The sequence below is a fragment of the Leopardus geoffroyi genome, chromosome C3 (assembly GCF_018350155.1).
Source record: "Leopardus geoffroyi isolate Oge1 chromosome C3, O.geoffroyi_Oge1_pat1.0, whole genome shotgun sequence".
Lineage (NCBI taxonomy): Eukaryota > Metazoa > Chordata > Mammalia > Carnivora > Felidae > Leopardus > Leopardus geoffroyi.
In genome coordinates, this window is record NC_059338.1 from 123,425,550 (window position 1) to 123,438,191 (window position 12,642).

At 38.8% G+C, this 12,642-nt stretch overlaps 1 long non-coding RNA gene across 2 annotated transcripts in view; it reads right to left on the reverse strand.

The window, feature by feature from the left end:
* The window catches only part of LOC123585971, a 318,427-nt gene that overhangs the window by 154,453 nt on the left and 151,332 nt on the right, over positions 1–12,642 (reverse strand). For both annotated transcript variants that reach the window (XR_006706510.1, XR_006706511.1), the window contains one exon: positions 7,784–7,864. This is a non-coding gene — a long non-coding RNA (uncharacterized LOC123585971). The remainder of the gene's footprint in view (positions 1–7,783; positions 7,865–12,642) is intronic.

Genomic DNA, 12,642 nt, shown 5'->3' on the forward strand with positions numbered 1-12,642 from the left:
CACATTTTCCAGTGATTCCTGTAGAAATAAAGATATTCTACCAACTTCACTTCTAAAACAGCTCAAAAAGAAGAAAGCTTTTAGTAATCAACTAATAAATCATGGAGTAGGCAGTATAAAATAATTATTTCCAAAAAAAACCTTTTTAAAGACTTTTTCAAAAAAGTAGCATTTGCTGTTTCATTTCTGCTGAATTACAAATCACCATTAAGTATTTTCTACTTAACTTGATTTGACAAAAAAAAGAAACTACTGATATAAATAGCAGTGTCCTTTAAAAAAAATACTTGAGAATCTATTATCGGTATTCAGAAAGTCAGAAAAGCAAGGAAAAACATTGTTACACTGAAGCATCACCTAAATTAATTTTGTTTATGGTCTCTCTGCTAATGTAGACCAGCTAAGAGAAGCTCCAAATTTAGTATACACAATATAGTCTTCACAGTCCCTAATTTAGTATCTCTAGGAAAAGCAACAATCAGTTTTGCATGCATTGATTTTTTTTTCCACCAGACTCTCATGTAGTTTACTGTTCATGACTTAATTATCCATAGTTCTATAACTTTAATAAAAGCTTACTCAATTAAGGAAGTTTAAATTTATTCCAGATCATCTTGCAACTCTTGCAAAAAAGAGTTTACCAGAAAAACGCTAACAAGGCAAAGGTTGTCCTGTAAGAAGAATTTTTAGTTGTTAATTTAAAATTTTTAAAAGGCAAATTAAAGGTCATTTGTAAAATAGATGACAAAAAAAATTTTTGATGCTTGTGAGAATGAGCAAGTGTTATAAACTACTAGTTAAGGAGGGGCGCCTCGGTGGCTCAGTCAGTTAAGCATCCAACTTCAGCTCAGGTCACTGATCTCACAGCTCATGAGTTCAAGCCCTGCTGGGCCCCGCTCCATGTCAGGCTCCATGTCAGGCTTTGTGCTGACAGCTCAGAGGCTGGAGCCTCCTTCAGATTCTGTGTCTCCCTCTCTCTCTGCCCCTCCCCTGCTCGCTCTCTCTCTCTCTCTCTCTCTCTCTCTCTCTCTCTCAAAAATAAACATTAAGAAATATAAATAAACACAAAAGAACTAATTAAGGAAACATTCTTATGAAAGAATGAATTAAATCCATGCCTTATGCCAACAACTACACGCTCGAAGAGAGGCCCTATTATATGTTTGGCAGTATTATCATACATCCAGTCAGTCAACCAGAAAACTGAGTCAGAGGTCACTCAAAAGAACATTGACTAGACTCTGGACCAAGATGGTGACATAAGAGGATCCCGAACTTCCCTCTTCCCATTACACACCAAATGTACAAGCTACACATGAAGCAGTTATCTCTAAGAGAAATCCAGAAACTAGCTGAGGGATGGGAGTCACAGGGGGCAAAAAAGAAAACATGCATATTGAAACGAGTTAGAAAGGCTGACACAATCTCTTGTCATAAACCCCACCCCCAGCACAGCCACATACAATTGGGATGGAAGCCCAACTCCCAGATTCTCCCTGAGAAGAGAAGAGTCTGGACTGCACATCTAGTGCCCCAACACCAGCTGCCCCATCTGAGGGATTAAACCCCCCTCCTCCACCTCTGAAAACCAAAGAGACATTCACAAGTCCCAGTGGACTGCAGCCAACAAGCACTCACTGAGGCTATCTCCACAGGTCTCGACACAGAGAAAACAGGTAAAAATCCATAACTCTCAGTGTCTCCCTGGAAGACTGCACACTTTACAAGCTGCTGCCTGAAGGTCTGACTTCCGATTAGCAAGTGCCATGGCTGACTGCAATACTGGGGGAGCTGATGGGCACATCCTGTCTTCTCCCTACAGCTCACTGCAACAGTAATACCTAGTCGCCAGCATCCCCCTGGAAGTAGCTTGTTCACACATCTAAAGCCCCAACTTTTAGAGCTGCTTTAGGAGAGCATTACGTGTTCCACAGCAAATAAAGCAGCAGTTGCTAAAGTGCAAGCAAGCACTCCCAGTGGCTATTCCCCAAGGGCTCAGTGCAGAGGGAGCAGGCAAAACCCCTCTCCTGGTTTCTCCCTATAAGGGACTTAACCACATTCTTGTAGATGGCCATCTTTCAACATCTTCACAAGGTCTGCCCTCTCTGTGCGTCTGCATCCTTATCTCCTCTTCTTATAAAGATACTGGTCATGTTGTGGGGCGCTTGGGTGGCTCAGTCGGTTAAGCGTCCAACTTCGGCTTAGGTCATGATCTCTCGGTTTGTGGGTTCGAGCCCCGCGTTGGGCTATGTGCTGACAGCTAGGAGCCTGGAGCCTGCTTCCAATTCTGTGTCTCCCTCTCTCTCTGTCCCTCCCCTGCTCATCCTCTGTCTCTCTCTCTGTCTCTGTCTCTCTCTCTCTGTCTCTCTTTGTCAAAAATAAATAAACATTTAAAAAATAAAAAAAAAAGATACTGGTCATGTTGGATCAAGCCTATACCAATGACCTCTGTTTTTTGAAGTTTTCTTAAATTTAAATTCCAGTTAACATACAGTGTAATATTAGCTTCAGGTATACAATTTAGTGATGCAGCACTTACATACAACACCTGGTGCTCATCACAAGTGCCCTCCTTAATCCCCATCACCTAGTTCATCTCCTTCTCCCCTCTGGTAACCATCAGTCTGTTCTCTATAGTTAAGCATCTGTTGGGGTGCCTGGATAGCTCAGTCAGTTAAGCATCTGACTTCGGCCCAGGTCATGATCTCACAGTTTGTGAGTTTGAGCCCCACATCAGGCTCTCTGCTGTCAGGACAGAGCTCACTTCAGATCTTCTGTCTCTTTCTCTCTGTCCCTTCCCCATTCATGCTCTCTCTAGTTCAAAAATAAATAAACACTTTTTTTAAAAGCCTGTTTCTTACTTTGTCTCTATCATTTTCCCCCTTTGCTCATTTGTTTTGTTTCTTAAAAACTACACATGAGTGAAATATGGTATTTGTCTCTTTCTGACTGACTCATTTTGTTTAGCATATTACTCTCTAGACCCATCCACATCATTGCAAATGTCAAGATTTCATTTCTTCTTCATCTCTGAGTAATATTCCTGTGTGTGTGTGTGTGTGTGTGTGTGTACACAACATCTTCTTTTTTTTTTTAATATATGAAATTTATTGTCAAATTGGTTTCCATACAACACCCAGCACTCATCCCAAAAGGTGCCCTCCTCAATACCCATCACCCACCCTCCCCTCCCTCCCACCCCCCATCAACTCTCAGTTTGTTCTCAGTTTTTAACAGTCCCTTATGCTTTGGCTCTCTCCCACTCTAACCTCTTTTTTTTTTTTCCTTCCCCTCCCCCATGTGGATCTCAGGATCCACATAAGAGTGAAACCATATGGTATCTGTCTTTCTCTGTATGGCTTATTTCACTTAGCATCACACTCTCCACTTCCATCCACGTTGCTACAAAAGGCCATATTTCATTTTTTCTCATTGCCACGTAGTATTCCATTGTGTATATAAACCACAATTTCTTTATCCATTTGTCAGTTGATGGACATTTAGGCTCTTTCCATAATTTGGCTATTGTTGAGAGTGCTGCTATAAACATTGGGGTACAAGTGCCCCGATGCATCAGTACTCCTGTATCCCTTGGGTCAATTCCTAGCAGTGCTATTGCTGGGTCATAGGGTAGGTCTATTTTTAATTTTCTGAGGAACCTCCACACTGCTTTCCAGAGCGGCTGCACCAATTTGCATTCCCACCAACAGTGCAAGAGGGTTCCCGTTTCTCCACATCCTCTCCAGCATCTAGAGTCTCCTGATTTGTTCATTTTGGCCACTCTGACTGGCGTGAGGTGATACCTGAGTGTGGTTTTGATTTGTATTTCCCTGATAAGGAGCGACGCTGAACATCTTTTCATGTGCCTGTTGGCCATCCGGATGTCTTCTTTATTTTTTTTTTTAATGTTTTTTATTTATTTTTGAGACAGAGAGAGACAGAGCATGAACGGGGGAGGGGCAGAGAGAGAGGGAGACACAGAATCGGAAGCAGGCTCCAGGCTCTGAGCCATCAGCCCAGAGCCCGACGCGGGGCTCGAACTCACGGACCGCGAGATCGTGACCTGAGCTGAAGTTGGACGCTTAACCGACTGAGCCACCCAGGCTCCCCCGGATGTCTTCTTTAGAGAAGTGTCTATTCATGTTTTCTGCCCATTTCTTCACTGGGTTATTTGTTTTTCGGGGGTGGAGTTTGGTGAGCTCTTTATAGATTTTGGATACTAGCCCTTTGTCCGATATGTCATTTGCAAATATCTTTTCCCATTCCGTTGGTTGCCTTTTAGTTTTGTTGGTTGTTTCCTTTGCCGTGCAGAAGCTTTTTATCTTCATAAGGTCCCAGTAATTCACTTTTGCTTTTAATTCCCTTGCCTTTGGGGATGTGTCGAGTAAGAGATTGCTACGGCTGAGGTCAGAGAGGTCTTTTCCTGCTTTCTCCTCTAAGGTTTTGATGGTTTCCTGTCTCACATTCAGGTCCTTTATCCATTTTGAGTTTATTTTTGTGAATGGTGTCAGAAAGTGGTCTAGTTTCAACCTTCTGCATGTTGCTGTCCAGTTCTCCCAGCACCATTTGTTAAAGAGACTGTCTTTTTTCCACTGGATGTTCTTTCCTGCTTTGTCAAAGATGAGTTGGCCATACGTTTGTGGGTCTAGTTCTGGGGTTTCTATTCTATTCCATTGGTCTATGTGTCTGTTTTTGTGCCATACACAACATCTTCTTTATCCATTCATCAGTCAATGAACACTTGGTTGTTTCCATAATTTGTCCATTGTACCCAATCATCTCCTTTAATCTTAATTACCTCTTTAAACACCCCATCTCCAAATACTGTCACATTCTGAGACACCAGGGTTTAGGACTTCAACATATGAATTTGGGAAGGAACACAATTTAGTGAGTAACACCATCTGAAGCCCTCTTCCACATTCCTACTACCAGAGTTCTAATTGAAAGCCTGTCTTGTGATGTATAACCTGAAATTTCAACCCCAGTCTAATGTGCCTCCCTTCTATCTTCCATACTACCCTCATTCTTGCTTTAATTTCCTACCAGGATTTTAAAACAGGATAAAAGAGAGCCCTCAGAATACGATATTTATTGCTGCACATAGTGGAACTCTGAAGAAAGAGTCTACATATGTTTACGAGCAGGTCAAATCCTGTATAAAATAACAATAAAAATAACGGCTTAATAATGGGCCACTTACTATGTGTCAGACATTAAGTGTTTTACAAACATTATTTGATTTAATCATCATCACAATACATGAATTAAATATTATTACCCTTATTTTACATATGGATAACCCAAGACTTAGAAGAATTAGGTAACTAGCAAATGTAAGCCACTATGAAGTGATGGAGCTCATTTACAAACTCCAAAATATAACTGATATTAGGATTCACTGCCTCCCATCTCCCACTTTTTTCAAGGCCACATTCCCTTCAAGTCTATGTTATTCTCATTCTTTTCCTCTCTCCCATTCAGGACTCAAGAGTTTAATCAATTCACCTTGCAGTGTTGAGTAATTTTGTACCCTTTTCAAGAGTCTTTGAATTTACAAGAAGACAGCTAAAAGAAACAATGATTAATCAATAACAGTGGTATTCAAAGTGTGGGCTAGGAACCCATGAGAGTCCCTTAGATCTTTTAAAGTGACCTATGAGGTCAAGATTTATTTTATAACATATCTAAGATATTCATTGATTTTTTTACTGTCATTATTTTACAAGTGTATAGTGGAGTTTTCCAGAAGCTACATGATAGTTACTATCTCAACAAATGAATGCAGAAGCAGGTAAGAAAATCTAGCTGTCTTCTATGAAGCTAGGCATTAATAAGATTTGCAAAAATGAGGCAGGAAAGGAGGAATGCCATTCTTCTCAGAATTTTTTTTTAATTTTGGAAAATGGAATTCTTTTTCATGGAAATATTATTTATGTTAGCATACGATGGTCTTATATTTTAAATTTGTTCTAAATTTTAATACAGCAATATCAATAAATTTAACTCACAAAAACAAGAACTTTCCAGGGTGCCCAGTCATTTTTAAAAGCATGACAATGTCCTGAGACAAAAAAAGTTTGAGAATCACTGAACTACACACATCGTTCAGTAATGATGAAGTCCCTGTTAGTGGCTCTAGGTCAGTAAAGAAAACATTTTGGAGGAGGTGACATTTCTAGCAGCTTAAGTCTTTTCCACAACAGGAACACCTGCTCAAGCTAAGTTTGTTTTCAAGTTCTCATCACTCTTTCAAGATCTTAAAAAAAAAAAGTGTAGTCTACTGAAATTATACCCAACCCTGATGTTCAGGGGCTAAAAACTCATTTGTTTTTAAATCTAACATTTTTAGGGTACCTACCTGAATCAAATTTTTAATACAATCAATATTTGGCAGCACTAGGACATAAACCTAATTTTTCTTATTCCAACTCAAGTGCTCTTTCCCCTACATTGCCACGAAATAATGTTTTAAAGCAATCAATTTAAGCACACCCAGGAAGGAACATCACACCCATTGTGCCAGTGTATTCTCTATCTTTTCACAAACACACACACACACACACACACACACACACACTTCCCTACTAATAGAAACGGACAGAAATTTTTATTTTCTGAAATAAAAAGAAAAATCACTGTTTTGACCTCTGCATTCTCGTAGCAAAATAGTCAATTAAAACAATGACAAAAAGTTTCTTGTTTCATTTCCACTGATAATAGCATTATTGAACTACTGAGCCATTACGTTGCACTCACTGTTCTTGGTGTTTTTCATTCAGTGTCTCAATCTTTACAATAACCTGTGAGTTAAGTATTATAATCCCCATTTTACAAATGAGCAGATGCTTTGATAGAGTAAATAACTTGGCACAGATCACATGGCTATTCCACTGCAGAGCTGGGGTTCATACCCTAATTTCTCTATGTATAATGCCTATTCTCCTTCATAATTTTTCTTATTAATAATTCTCTATATGATACATGGATAGAATTACTTGCAGGCTGTTACATGATTTGATAGCCCAAAGTAAGGATGGTAGCTGGAGATTGTGCACAAAGACATGGAGAAAATCAAGTTTTCTTCCTATTATCTACTAGCAGACTTTTTCTTTTAAGACGGTTTTAGTTCCTACTGTGTTATGGTTCCTCAAAAGTTTAAACAATAGGTCGAAGCAAACGAAATTATTGGTAGTGGTATTTATTCACCCAGCTATTCTGAGTTCAGTGAAAAATAATAAATTGACTCTCCTTTTTTAATGTTAACTGAAGCACTAGAGAGACCTCATGCAATTTAGAGAGTATGGAAAGAAATATGGACAGTGGCAAGTATGGTTAATTGAACATTTTATAGAACATTGAGAGAGTTCAGGGAAAGTGCGTTTCCCATTTTTTATCTTCCCATGTTTAATGAAAATCCACCTATTATGACTGCATAGAAAAAGAAGAAATAAAAGAGAATTATCATTTTTATTTCTACTTAGTAGCTCATCCAAGCATTTGAGTTTGTTGGGGCTAGAGGCAAAACATGCGGAGAGTCAGCTGAAAGACAGGAGAGAGAGCAAAGACAGCTGCCTTCAATCTCCCTCACACAAATTAAAACCTTCCTTTGCCTGGCTTCCCAGTTTAGCCTTTAAAGTATATTTTGAAATAGGCAAAGATTTCCCTTCAGTTCCCAGGACTCCTGTTTAATGCTTTATTTCTCTTCTGTCTTTCCAGTTAGGTGCCCCACTCCATTCTCCCTACAGTATGTACTCTATGCCCAAATGAACTAAAAATGTACCTGATCAGCTCTGGTGGAATACGGTGTCGGATGGCACTTACATTTCATTGACGATAAAAATCGATAGGTTAGAATGAAGCCCTAGGATAAAATTTCAAAGAAGGTGATTATTAATTAGCAGCTGGGTTTTTTGAAAAGCCAGTACAGTCACAGTTACTACCTTTTTAACCTAATCATTACATCTTCAAATCAAATTTTCAGTAGCAAATTGTGTATAAATCTTATCAGTGATTTCATTTTATGCATATTCACTTTCTGATAATTAGGTAACTCTTCCATGAAACATTTTAGAGGACATTTTATTTAATTTTGTGTAGCTTATACATATTAGACCTTAAATGCATATTAGTAAGGAAAAAGAAAAATAGAGGAAGAATCCAAGGGAGGAAGAGAGAAACACTGAACTTTTAACAAGAAAAAACACTTGCAAGGGATTTCACCATTAAAAAATACTGAGATCCACCACCCTTCACCTCAGGAACCCCAGGTCCTAAAAAGAATAACAAAAGTAAAAACCTGATAGGCAGAACTCCTATTGGCCAGAATACTTTTCTGAATGTCAGACCACAATGCAGGGGCATACGGATAGAATCTTGGAAAAAGCATATTTTATTGATAGAACTCTGCTCACCAACACACACGAAATGTTGAACATGAAAGGAATCTCAGGAGCATCCTGTCCAATCCTCAAACTTACCACTCAAGGAAGAAAGGAAGGGAGGGGCGGGGGGGGGGGAGGCAGGAAGGGTACTGATGTTCACAATGATAAGGACTTGTTCAAGAACAGATATCTAGGGTAACACTGAAACAACTCTATAGTCTCCATTTTATTCTCAGTCCAGAATTTTTTTTCCCCATAGCTTCACTAGGATTTACTCTGCTTCAGTGATTTGGGCTTAAGCCCACTCATTTTCTAGATACACTCTCTGGAGAAGTTTGGCTGTCCTCACATCCATATGTTCTCTTACTACCTTCCCCCCCCCCTGCCCTTTTCTTAAGGTTATTTACTTGAGAGAGAGAGAGAGAGAGGCAGAAGAGAGGGAGAGAGAGAATCCCAAACAGGCTCTGCAATGTCAGCATGGAGCTGACCGCAGGGCTCGAACTCCGAACCATGAGATCATGAACAGAGCTGAAATAAAGAGTGGAACACTTAACCAACTGAGCCACCCAAGGACCCCTACCTTTTTTTTTTTTCTTAACCAAACAAGGCATCCACATCTCTATGATATTTGATTTCCAAGAAGAAATAAAAATGTCAACACCACATGTCTTGGCCATTCTGCTTCTTCTCAGCTCCATTCTCGGCCCTTTTATTGCTCTGTTCTGCATACCGAGATAACTAATCCCCTAAATCACCTAGACACCCTTGCCAACTGACTGCTACCTGGGTTTGGCTAATGGAAGGAAAAAGTAAAAGATTAGAGAATGAGAGGAACACAGAAACAATGTTGTTTCCACAAAGTCCTCCTGCCCACAGCCCAGAGTGGCATCTATAACTACCTCTCCCAACGGCTCCAGCTCACTCAGAACAGCTCATCTCTTCTTAGACACAGAATAGTCCTCACCACAGATCTGGCTCCTACCTAATACATGGGTTTAAGAGCTCTGGTAACACATCTGTATAGAATGATTTCACAAAGTTGGAATAACTGTGACTTTGCCTTAAGATCTTATACAATTTGGCAGTAGCTCAATATACCTAGTGTTTGACAAATTACAAGCCAGACAACTGTACACATATATGTGCCAACTTTAAGATGATATGTGTAAATCAAGACTATTCAGTAAGCTTGATTACCAATTGATTTGTCTTACAAAATAATTCCATATTATTCCTTCAAATATCAAACATCCCTAGCATATTTAAAACATGATTTACCAAAAATTGTGTTATGCTAGCAAACATTTCTTACCATGAGAAAAAATATCAACATTTGACATGTCATGTTTTAATTTATTAGGCTCCAGTATTCTTGAGTTTGGAATGCCAAAATCTATAATGGAGGCTCTCCTACTGAAAGCATTATTCAGGTTAATATAGAATAAATAGCAAATATTTGGGTTATATTCTACTGTGGAGCATTTGCCTCATAAGTTTTCTTTCTCTCTTTGTTTAAGCTTATTTATTTATTTTGAGAGAGACAGAGAGAGACAGACAGAGAGAGAGAGAGAGACAGAGAATGAGTGGGGGAGGGGAAGAAAAAGAGGGAGAGAGAGAATCCTAAGCAGGCTCTATGCTGCCAGTACGGAGACCGATGTGGCTCGAACTCATGAACAGTGAAATCATGACTGAGCCAAAATCAAGAGTTAGACGCTTAACCAGCTGAGCCACCCAGGTGCCCCTGCCTCGTTGATGTTCTTTTAAAATACTTATGTCAAGGACATTTAAAGAAGGAGGTATTCTAAAATAGTCAGAAGTGTGGAGAACAAAGATAGGACCTACAGATAGATTTAGGGCACCCCATTAGGTGTTTTTCTTTGCATCAATATAGCAGTCATAGGAAGCTATAGCTGAAAGTATTTGCCTTCTCATTATAATAAATGAAAAGTGTTTGACAAACTACACTCAACACTTCAGTCAAATCTGATAAATGTGCACTAATTTATTGACAGTGATAGAGGAAAATAAAGGGAGAAAGGAGTATAAGGAACTTCATCACTTCATTGTTACCTCTGTGTTGGCTCTGCTGAAAAAGCAGGGGGCGTCCTGTTGAGGGAACTACATCCATAAACACCTGGCAACAAACAGCCCAAGGCAGTTCTAGGAAGGACTCTAGAGAAGTAACTTCGACAGGAATGACTTTCCGAAGTGAAGACGAAACAAAACCCCTACTTCCCAATATATACTAAAGCAAAGTGACCTGTGGAAGTTTGGGAGTAAGGGAGGAGGGATTGGCGGAGGAGGCCGGAAATTAAATGACATACGGTTTTGTCATATCTGTGCAAAAACATCAGAATTCTATTTGTCCATACAAGACAATCCATGTTTTTCCATGAAAACACATTAACAGTAAAATATTTACAAGGGTAATGAATGATTATAAATTTTGGTAAATTTCTCTTAGGAGAAAATCAAAGGTACCAATTAATATTTAAGGTATATTCAAAAGTGAAAGAGGGGCACCTTGGTGGCTCAGTCAGTTAAGCATCTGACTTCAGCTCTGGTCATGACCCCACGGCTTGTGGGTTCAAGCCCCGCGTAGGACTCTGTGCTGACAGCTTCAGATTCTTTGTCTCCCTCTCTTTCTGTCTTTCCTCCACGCCTGCTCCCTCTCTCTTAAAAATAAAATAAAGATTTTTTTTTTAAATGAAAGGAGGGCACCTGGGTGGTTCAGTCAGTTAAGCGTCTGACTCCTGATTTAGGCTCAGGTCATGATCTCACGGTTCGTGGCTTCAAGCCCCGCGTCGAGTTTGCACTGACAGTGTGGAGCCTGCTTGGGATTCTCACTCTCCCTTTCTCTCTGTCCCTCCCCTGTGCTCACTCTCCCTTTCTATCTCTCTCAAAAAAATAAACTAAAAAAAATAAATAAAAAATAAAAGAAGAGGAGACATAGCTTGGAGAAACATTATTGTAATGCCACTGGTTCACTAGGGGAGATGAGTTTATTGTCTGGTGACTAGGTATATTTGTGGATACATGTTGCAGTGTATGCCATTTTCTCTTTTTTTTCAATGCGGTTGTCACCTTATCAACTACAGAATTTGTAAAGGTTTGAATTCACACACACACCTATATGCACACAACTCATTGGTTTGTATAATTCAGTTTAATTTTCTGATGAAACTGACCTAGATAAAAATGCGATTTACAAAATACAAGATATAATTTTATTTTTTATTGCCTTCACTTCCCTGTTGACACTTAAGTTCTAAAACTCTGATTTTGGATATTTCTGTGTTACTTTTTCATTTACATTTCAAACGTTAACAACTTTGTTAATTATTTGCAAATAGAAAGATGCAACACTAGAAATAGTAATCAGAGGGCAAATCTGGAACTTGGAGATAATCATGATAATGAGAGAAATGAAATAATTCTCTAGTTTTATCTCTGTAGCTCCATCAAATGAACTCAATAGCAAAGGAGATGATAGTCCTCACCCTACCACAATTTGTAAGTTTGAGTTGGTGAATTTAAATCCAGTAAGACATCTTTACATGCTTGTTTATCACATTGGTTTTTGTTACCAGGGAAAATCCAATGAGTCTAAACCCTGTATCTTTTACATGAAAGCTCTGCACCATAAGTGCAGTGGGCCATCTCACAACATCTACAATCCAACATGAAGGAAAATTTGCAATCAAATCACCAGAATGCTTTGCCAAGAGCTAAGCAGGGGAGGGGTTTGGAATAACATAAATGGAAATTACAATCAAGTGAGTAAATTAAAATTGCTTAAAGTTTCCTTCAAAGTCAACTTCAAAGCTATCTTGGAGAGTAAAACTCACATAGTAGGAGAAAGTGGGTAAAGATCTCAGATGAGAAACAGCCAATCTGATACCTTATCACATGTTCCAGGTCTGTTTATATGCTTACTACATAAAAGAAACAATGTGTTAGGCAAGAATACAGAATGATTATATATATATATATGTGTGTGTGTGTGTGTGTGTGTGTACGTATATATATGTATATATGTATACATATATCAGAGCTCTGCACTGATTATATACATATACATATGTATATACATATACATATACATATGTATATACATATACATATACATATACATATACATATACATATACATATACATGTTATATATATATGTAGATCATGGTATACTATATCTAGTGATGATGTCTGTAAAAGTACGTAGAAATTTAAAGAGATTAACAGTGAAATAATGGTTTAA